Source organism: Babylonia areolata, chromosome 4 (genome assembly GCF_041734735.1).
Source record: "Babylonia areolata isolate BAREFJ2019XMU chromosome 4, ASM4173473v1, whole genome shotgun sequence".
NCBI lineage: Eukaryota > Metazoa > Mollusca > Gastropoda > Neogastropoda > Buccinidae > Babylonia > Babylonia areolata.
The window spans coordinates 25260702-25270701 of record NC_134879.1 but is presented as its reverse complement, the minus strand read 5'-3'; the positions used below and the strand labels follow the sequence as shown (position 1 = coordinate 25270701).

At 41.8% G+C, this 10000-nt stretch overlaps 1 long non-coding RNA gene across 6 annotated transcripts in view; it reads right to left on the bottom strand.

Moving 5' to 3' along the window:
- Window positions 1-9495, bottom strand: part of LOC143281622 (uncharacterized) — a 9576-nt gene extending 81 nt beyond the window's left edge. The window contains exons 1-5 of one of the 6 annotated variants that reach the window (XR_013055141.1): window positions 9364-9443; window positions 6940-7059; window positions 1671-1728; window positions 1058-1161; window positions 1-457 (exon numbers count right to left, since the gene is read on the bottom strand). The exon at window positions 1-457 is cut by the window's left edge and continues 81 nt beyond it. This is a non-coding gene — a long non-coding RNA (uncharacterized LOC143281622). Of the gene's footprint in view, window positions 849-1057; window positions 1162-1670; window positions 1729-6939; window positions 7060-7434; window positions 7494-9053; window positions 9094-9363 lie in introns of those variants that run through there. The other 5 variants (XR_013055144.1, XR_013055142.1, XR_013055143.1 and 2 more) reach the window with 5 other exon arrangements.
- Between the last annotated feature and the right edge of the window lie 505 nt (window positions 9496-10000).

The window sequence follows — 10000 nt, the reverse complement described above, 5'->3', positions numbered from 1 at the left end:
TGGGTGGGTGGATGGATGGATGAATGGATGGATGGATGGGTGGATTGGTGGATAAATGGGTGGTGGAAGGGTCGGTGATGTGTGCTGTAGGCTCTGCTTCTTCTTCTCACACCACGTTGGGTGTTCGGTTGTTACTGCTGCTGTGTTTCTTGTTTGTTTTTATTTTGGATGGTGGTGCTGGAACTCACTCACTCTTTGTATCCTTTCAACAGCTTGCTTTGTTTGTTTTGTTTTCCTGTTTCAGTTTGTTAATGGTAACTCGATTTCAAGAGCTGTTTAAAGAGCTTTTGTTTTCTGGTTTTAGTCCGTGATGCCGGCTTTTTTTTTTCTTTTGATGCAGTTGTTGTGGGAACCGGGGTGGCCGTTTAATTAACTCGTCTCGCCACCCACTGCTTTGTCAAATTCACAAGTCCACTTTGTTGATAATGTTAATAGTTTGATTCTTGTTTTCTGCCACCTAGCAACAGAAAAACACAGGCAGATAGAAGTGGGTTTTTTTTTCTTCTTTTTCTGACAACTTTTTTTTATGTGATTCTCCTTTTATCTTAATGTAAAGTTCCAAATGGATATATTTTCTCTTTTTCTGACAATCTTTTTTTTTAATGTGATTCTCCTTTTATCTTAATGGAAAGTTCCAAATGGATGTATCTGTTTGCGAAAAATTCCACAAGACGATTCTTCGTCAGAAAGATTTCCTGGTAACAAACACAGCTTTTTGTGATAACTCCGGTCCCTCAGTGGTTCACACAAACGATGATCAATATCAAGGTCGAAATAAAACATGGATCACTTCAGCAGTTCCAGGATCCCTAGGTAACTCTGTCCCCTTGCTTTCTTCTCAGACTGTCCTGCAGTAAAAATTAATGTACCGGAAAGTAAATCGTCGGTCAACACACACACACACACACACACACACACACACACACACACACACACACACACACACACACACACAACCAAATTCATCCCCTCGTAAAATTCTCACACAAGATCTTTCGTTAGTCACTTTTTTCTTTTATATCACTCTAAAGTTGATCCGAAACCATCTGTCTCTCACCCAAGAATTTCCCACTAGAACGAGAACTGAATTCTCGGTTCTGTGTGGCTTGGCTGTTGGAATGGATTCGCTGTACTGTTGTGTCTGCTGAGGAGGGGGTGAATCTGTTGTGTGATTTCATGAAAACAGCTTCAAAGAAGGAGTGATGGCCTAGAGGTAACGCGTCCGCCTAGGAAGCGAGAGAATCTGAGCGCGCTGGTTCGAATCACGGCTCAGCCGCCGATATTTTCTCCCCCTCCACTAGACCTTGAGTGATGGTCTGGATGCTAGTCATTCGGATGAGATGATAAACCGAGGTCCCGTGTGCAAGCATGCACTTAGCGCACGTAAAAGAACCCACGGCAACAAAAGGGTTGTTCCTGACAAAATTCTGTAGAAAAATCCACTTCGATAGGAAAAACAAATAAAACTGCACACAGGGAAAAAAAAAAAAAATGGGTGGCACTGTAGTATAGCGACACGCTCTCCCTGGGGACAGCAGCCCGAATTTCACACAGAGAAATCTGTTGTGATTAAAAAAAAAAAAGGAAAGAAAGAAAGAAGAGGGACGCCGGGTGGGTGGTGGTGAGGGAAAAGCATAAATACAACGTAGTTTTCAGTCCATGGGAGTCACCTCCTGGGTGGTCTCTCTGCTGAAGTGGAGATGGGACGTCCTCGTTGTCTGGGGACACCTGCAAAGATATTCCTCATGATGGCATTCACAGCCAGCACAATGACTTTTACTAGTGCCAGGCAATATCTTTATGCGTGTGTGTGTGTGTGTGTGTGTGTGTGTGTCTTTGTATGTGTGTCTGTGTGCTTCTGTGTGTGTCTGAAAGTCTGTGTATGTCTGTGTATCTTTCTTTGTGTTCGGTGACCTGTGTTTTGAAACCTGGCTATTTTTTGCCTTGTAAAAAAAAACTGTCAATAAACTGGTGCTCTCTCTCTCTCTCTCTCTCTCTCTCTCTCTCTCTCTCTCTCTCTCTCGACTTGTGTAAGTCGGCCAAAGTGCTAATATCTTCACCGTTGGAAAATAAAGATTCATTCATAAAGATTCATTCATTCATTCATTGTCTCTCTCTCTCTGTCTCTTTCTCAGAGACAGATATTCATGGTACAGATCATTCAAAGTTATATTTGAAAAAGAAAAATACATAACAAATGCTGATGAATATTGTTTCAGAGTGGCGTTGTCTCAGGCCAGATTTAATGTGTTTCCTTTAAATAATAATGTTAATAGGTACACTGAAAATGATGTTTTAAAGCATTGTCCTTTTTTGTCAAGGTGAACTGGAAGATGAATACCATTTCTTGTTTGTTTGTTCTGTATATATTGATTTACGGACAAAATTTCTTCAAGACTGTTTAAACATGTCTCTTAGTTCACTTCTCCGATCAAACAACAAGCAGAGAAATTGCCATGTATCAAAATCTATTTTCCATGCGATCAAAAGGAAAAATCATACACTCAGACCTAATTCAGTAGAATTGATGTCAAGTCCGTGAACATTATGATATTGTGTCATCTATTCAAGTGTTATAATACCCCTTCCCATGCCCACCCCCAGTCCCCTGGTTTTGAATTGTGATCTATGGACAAAGTTCATTAAAACATTTTCGTTCGTTCGTCCGTTCGTTCTCTGTGTGTGTGTGTGTGTGTGTGCGCGCGCGCGCGCGCGCGCGCGTGCTTGACAGCAAGTTTTTCAGCTTTTTCAATTCACCCTTACCTTCAGTAGTAGTAGTAGTAGTAATAGCAGCAGTAGTAGTAGTAGTAGTAGTAGTAGTGTATTATCATACTCATTATCATTATCATTATTGTTACCATCATCATCATCAACAGTAGCAGCAGCATCATATTTTCGGACGAAACGATAAAGCGTTGTCCTGTCTGCAATATGCACTTGAAAAGGAAAAACAAATAAAACTGCACGCAGGAAAAAATAAAAAAAGATGGGTAGCGCTGTAGTATAGCGACGCGCTCTCCCTGGGGAGAGCAGCCCGAATTTCACACAGAGAAATCTGTTGTGATAAAAAGAAATACATATACAAATACAAAACATTTAACTGCGTAAAATTAATGGACGCAGGGCAACAAGAGAGTTGTCCATGGCAACAGTCTGTAGATTTATCTACCATGACAGTAAAACAACAGCCACTTGCAGACAGCAAGTACACACAACAATGGATGCCGCCGGATTACGGTTATTTTTGACTCACTTGTGTAAACCAAGTGAGTCTATGTTTTAACCCTGTGTTCGGTTGTCTGTGTGTGTGTGTGTGTGTGTGTGTGTGTGTCCGTGGTAAACTTTAACATTGACATTTTCTCTGCAAATACTTTGGCAGTTGACACCAAATTAGGCATATAAATAGGAAAAATTCAGTTCTTTCCAGTCATCTTGTTTAAAACAATATTGCACCTCTGGGATGGGCACAAAAAAATAAAAAAGAAGACTAATTATATGCAAACTGCATTTACTGTTATATTTGTATTTTTTGTATTCTCTAAACTTTGCACTTTGATCTGATATTCTTATCCAACAACAAGAGCAGTCATTATTATCATTTTCTGTTCAAACAGGAACTTCTTTTGCTCAGTATGGAAGTTTTATTTATTTTGCAAACGTTTTGGTGCAGATAGTAAAAAAGGGAAAATACTCTGTAATTAATGCTAGGGGACTTAATTTACTTTAAACTGATCTTTCTCATCTTAAACATTACATTTTGAAATTATACTCAATACATAAAAAGCTTGGATTTTTTTTTAAAAGTGTATCACAAGTGAGTCTTGAAGGCCTGCCTCTCTTGTTGATAATAGTAACAATAATAATAATAATAATGGTATTTATATAGCTTTGAATCTTGTGCAGAGACAAATCAAAGCGCTTTCCTCGGGGAGTTTCAATTTCAGTTTCAGTAGCTCAAGGAGGCGTCACTGCGTTCGGACAAATCCGTATACGCTACACCACATCTGCCAAGCAGATGCCTGACCAGCAGCGTAACCCAACGTGCTTAGTCAGGCCTTGAGAAAAAAAAAGAGTAAATAAATAATAGATAAATTTGATACATAAAAAAGAACTACTACTAATAATTGTAATATGTATAAGGCGCAAAAACTTGATGAAGTCAGCTATAAGCGTACAAAAAAAGAAATAAAGGTAATAATAATAATGATAATAACTTTAAAAAATTTTAAAAATAATAATAATGATAAAAAAATAATAACAGATAAATAAATATATAAATAAAGAAATGAATAAATAAATTAATTAATTAAATAAAGCAGCTTTAAGTCTATGCAGAGGAATCCAATGTACATGAAGGGTAGTTATGTTGTTGTTGTTGTTGCCGCCATAGCTGTTGTCTTCTACCGATTTGTATTGTAGGATATCGTATTGTGTTGTATTATATTGTACTGTATTGCAGGCTATTGTATGCAATTGATGCTATTGTGTTGTATTATGTCCTAGGCTTTTGTAACGTATTGTATTCTGTTTTCGTCACAACAGATTTCGCTACGTGAAAATCGGGCTGCTCTCCCGCGAGCAAAACACGGATTCACATTGTAAAGCCATTTTTTTTAAATTCTGTAAATGGTTTGTTTGTTTTCTTTTACTATCAAGGTGGAATTTTTTTTCAGCAAATTTTGCTAGGAACAACCCCTTTGTTGCCATGGGTTCTTTCACGTGCGCTAAGTGCATGCTGCATAAGGGACCTATGTTTATCGTCCCCTTCGAAAGATTAGCACCAGACCACCACTCAAGGTCTAGTGGAGGGTTGATTAAAAAACAAAAACAAACAAACAAAAAAAACCAAAAAAAACACCGCGCGCATATGGGACTCGAATCCGTAGATACCGGCTAGTCCATCGCTCCACTGTTGTTCATAATGGTAGCATGACTGAATGCTTTTTTTTTTTTTTTTTTTTTTTTTTGCTCAGTTTTAACCATTATGTCCTGTCCGATGACCAAATGATCCAGCAGCATTCATGACCCCTCCGCTTACCAACCAATCTCTTTCACCCCCCCCCCCACCCCCCCCCCCCCCAACCACCCACCCCTTCCCCCGCGCTTTTCAAAAAAAACCCTCAAAGCTTCACACCACTCTCTCCCTCCCTATCCCCTCACCCACCCAACCCCTTATTATCATTATTTGTCTTATTTTAGCTTAGTTTAGTTCACTTTTAGTTTTTGCTACCCTGGAAGAGGACGGTTCCTCGTCAAGAGGACATATGACGCCATGTGGTGAAAGCCGTGAGTTTACGGAAACTACCATGTATGAGACAGGGCCGACGCCCCCCCTTCTATCGGTAAACGGAAGAGACGAAGGCCAAGAAACACCTGGCGACGTGACCTCGAGGCAGACACCAAGAAGATGGGTCACACCTGGAGACAATTGGAAAGGGCAGCCCAGGACAGAGGACTCTGGCGGACTGTTGTGAGCGACCTATGCTCCGGGGGGGGGGGGGGGGGGGAGTTAGACTATCTGACTGACTTAGTTTTTGCAAACTAAATCCCAATATAGTTGTGCATGTCTTCTTGTTTTAACGCCTGCACTCTGGCTTTTCTTGAATTTACCCCCACACCCCTTCTCACCTTCCCATCCCTCCCCCTCCCCCTGCTTCATTCTTCCCTCGCTTGCCCCCCCCCCCCGCCCCCCATCCCCGCCCCCTTTCCCCATCCAACTGCCCCTACTCCTTCTTTTCAAATCATCGCACGTTCAGTGAAACGCGTATCATTTTAGATTAACCCTTTCACCGCCAGTCAATTTAGAGTACAAAATTCCCTTGAGGTATAAACACAGAAAAGACAGTGGCTAAGAATAGCTGGGGAATCCCCCTGCGATGTATAGACAATATGGCCTATCCTACCACCGAACATTAAGAGCAGTAGGTTCATGGATAACAGACCAAGGAATGGTCACCTTTCAGTGACATGGGTCCTCTACCACGCCTGTGCATAAATGCGAGCTTGGCGGTGAAAGGGTTAATGGTCATCATATTAATTGTATAGCTGCTTTGTTCTGCACCTTTTCTTCAAAACGTTGTCTGTCTTAGTCTTTACCTCTCTTGCTTGTAATTGTAGTTATCGCCATCCTCCACCTCCACCCACCCTCCCTTCCACACACACACACACACACACACACACACACACACACACACACGTCCTCAACCTCCTTCCTTCCCCCCCACCCTCCCACCTCCTCCAACTATCCCGTCCATCTTCTGTTCCCCTTTCTTACCAAAGGGTTTGTTTTTTGTTGTTGTTGTTTTTTTTGTCTGAATCACCATCCTCTTTTTTTTTTCTTTTTTTTTTCTTTAATTTTTTCTTTTTTTTTAATCCCTCCAGTCTACCGCTTCGCATTCAATGCAGTTTATTTGTTGCTCCGTTTTTTTGTTTCGCGTGCAACCTGCACTGGTGTTTTATTGGGTGCCCAGAGGACAGCCAGGGTCACGTGGTGTCGTTAAACATCCTCCGAGTGGGACTGAGATTAACTCTCTCCATACGAACGGCGAAAGAGACGACGTTAACAGCGTTTCACCCCAATTACCACCATCAAAATATTGCAAGCGGAAGGCTCTTACACTGAAGAGGTGAATGTTGACAAAGAATACCACAATTCTGACGACGGAAGCTAAAGGTTGGGTCATTCAGACACCCACTGGACATCCGAGGGGTCTGTGTAGAGGAGAAGAGAGGACTGGCCGTACTGAGTGAGTTAACCATTATGGACGACTAGCCAGGACTGTCCATGGGTTAACACGTTCCTCCTGACAATAGGCCTACAACTGACTGCTTGTTTGAGAGAGTTATTGAAAACATCTTTACGACTGAGCGTGCGCGTGCGTGTGCGCAGACAGACAGATTGATACTGAGGCGGAAATACACACACACACACACACACACCAGTATCAGTATCAGTAGCTCAAGGATGCGCCACTGCGTTCGGTCAAATCCATATACGCTACACCACATCTGCCAAGCAGATGCCTGACCAACAGCGTAACCCAACGCGCTTAGTCAGGCCTTGAGAAAAAAAAATGAATACAATAAAATATTTTTTTAAATTAAAAAAGAATTAATAATAATAACAACAACAGTATTTTTTAATTAAAAAATAATAGTGATAAATAACAATAATAATATTTATAACAACAACAGCAATATATTTTTTAAATTAAAAATAATAATAATCATTGCAATAATAATTATGGTATTTATAAGGCGCAAAATCTTGATGAAATAAACTCTAAGCGCACAAAACACACACACACACACACACACACACACACACGCCAAGCGCATACATGCACGTATGCACGCACCAACGCACACGCACATATACACACATACACGCATAAACGCATCCTATTGTGCGCATCCTGTTGTGTAAACACTCACACGATGATGACGATAGAAACGGCGACGATAATAGTCAGTATGCAGTCCTCGTCTTTTTGCTATAACGTCAACAAAAAAGATTACTACTGTTGTTACTGCTGCTACTGCTGCTGCTGCTGCTGCTGCTGATACAACGCGCACTACTACTACTGGTCATTTGGATGAGACGATAAACCGAGGTCCCGTGTGCAGCATGCACTTAGCGCACGTAAAAGAACCCACGGCAACAAAAGGGTTGTTCCTAGCAAAAATCTGTAGAAAAATCCACTTCGATAGGAAAAACAAAACTGCACGCAGGAAAAAAAAAAAACCAAAAAAATGGGTGGCGCTGTATACATGTAGTGTAGCGACGCGCTCTCCATGGGGAGAACAGCCCGAATTTCACACAGAGAAATCTGTTTGTGATAAATAAAAAAAAGAAAAAAAAAAGAAATACAAATATTGCAATCACCCCCACCGCAATAGCCATTATGTAATTACCATTACTAGACGTCCTGCCTGCTTTAATTCAAAACACACACACACATACACACACACACATACACACACACACACACAAAACCTAACGGTAACAACAAACTACTGGCCGAAACAGACACACAACCACGTGTGAAACTTGAAAAAAACAATCACGAAACCAATCATAATCTATATTGCCTGAACACGCCTTTTCCCCAACAAATAACGATTCACTTTCACTGAATCTGATGCATACATTTTAAAGCTATACTCACGCGCAACTTCGTTTCCTGAAACCAATCTCTCGTTAAAACTGAATGTGAAGCTCCATAGCAAATACGTGAAAGTTTGTCAAATAACGACTGTCAGCGCAAAAGTAAACCTATCCTACAATCGTATATCACTTCAAATTTAAAACGCAAGAGTGAAAACTTGCGAAGAAAAGGTAATTGGGGGGAAAAAAGGAAATATTAAACCGTGTAAGGAACTGCAAGGGGGAACAGAAAGAAAGAAAGAAAGACGCGTAGAAATACAATAATAATAATAATGGTATCTATATAGCGCTGAATCTTGTGCAGAGACAAACCAAAGCGTTTTCGCACCAGTCAATCACACGCATGCTTAACTCTAAAACTGTAGAAACTAAAGACAAGGAAGGGCAGGCAATGGTGGCTATTTTGGGAAGAAGTGGGTTTTAAGGCCAGACTTGAAAGAGCTGAGAGTGGAGACTTGACGAAGCGAAAGAGGAAGTTCATTCCAATCGCAAGGTCCAGAGACAGAGAAAGATCGGCGGCCAACAGTCGAGTGTTTGAATCTGGGTATGGCGTAAACAGAGTGGATCCGAAGCCGATCGTAGTGATCGAGATGGAGTGTAGAGGTGAAGGCAGCCACAAAATCAAAAACAGAAAATAAAATGGGAACTGAACTGACGAAGAAATTCTTTAGACTTACATATCTATAGACAGCATGAAACTTTACAACATTAAAAATGTTCCCAAAGAAATACGTATAGAACAAAAATGGAAACGAGATACTGTAGACTTGAGTATCTATACACCGCATGAAACTTTACAACGACAAAAATGTTCCGAAAGAAAGACCGTATAGAAAGGAAAAAAAAGAAACGACAAGATACTTTAGAATCATGTATCTATACAGACCTCATGCACCAAATTACATCAACAAAAACGTTCCCTGAAACTTTCTGTAGACGCTTACGTTCGTTCGAGTCATGTGTGTGTGTGCATGCACAAAAAATTATGCAAACATGCACACGCTCAGCACAGCTCCTACACCCCCATCTCCCCACCCACCCGATATACCCCACCCCCTGCAACAACAACACCCCCCCCCCCCCCCCCCCCCGCAACCACCGCCATCCCCCCAAACCTCCTTCCGAAAAAATAGATAAAACATTAAATAAATAAAAAATGAAATAGAAAAAAAATTGGTGAAGCCAAACTATCTCACCTGTGTACTGTCCACAACACCTCCCCGTGGTTTTAGCGTGTGACCGACACGTATAACTACAACCACTGACTACAACTGCCACTTCTACTACGAGAACAGCCCAAACTAACTTCACTCTCTCACACACACACACACACACACACAAATCGAAGCCTACCTACCCAACTACCCACCCACTACACTTCACCCCCACTCCCCCCCCCCCCGCCCCCCAGCTCTCTCCCCTCCCTGTGCAAACAATAGCCCCTACCCAAGAAGCCAGTGTCCTGTTTCACTCAATACGGCCCCCCCCCCCTCCTACCCCCGCCCCTACACACCCCCACACACTCACGCTCTCTGCTTCTCTCTGTGTGTCTCTGTGTGTGTGTGTGTCTCTCTCTCTATCTGGCTCTCTCTCTCTCACTCTCTCTTCTCTTTCTCTATCCCCATTCAACCACACGCACACACTCACGTACACGAACACACACAGACGCGCACGCGCGCACGCATATACACATACACACTCACATACACACACACACACACACACACACACACACACACACAAACACATACATACATACATACATACATACACACTGACGTACACACACACACACACATACACACGCGCACACGCACACACACACACACACAC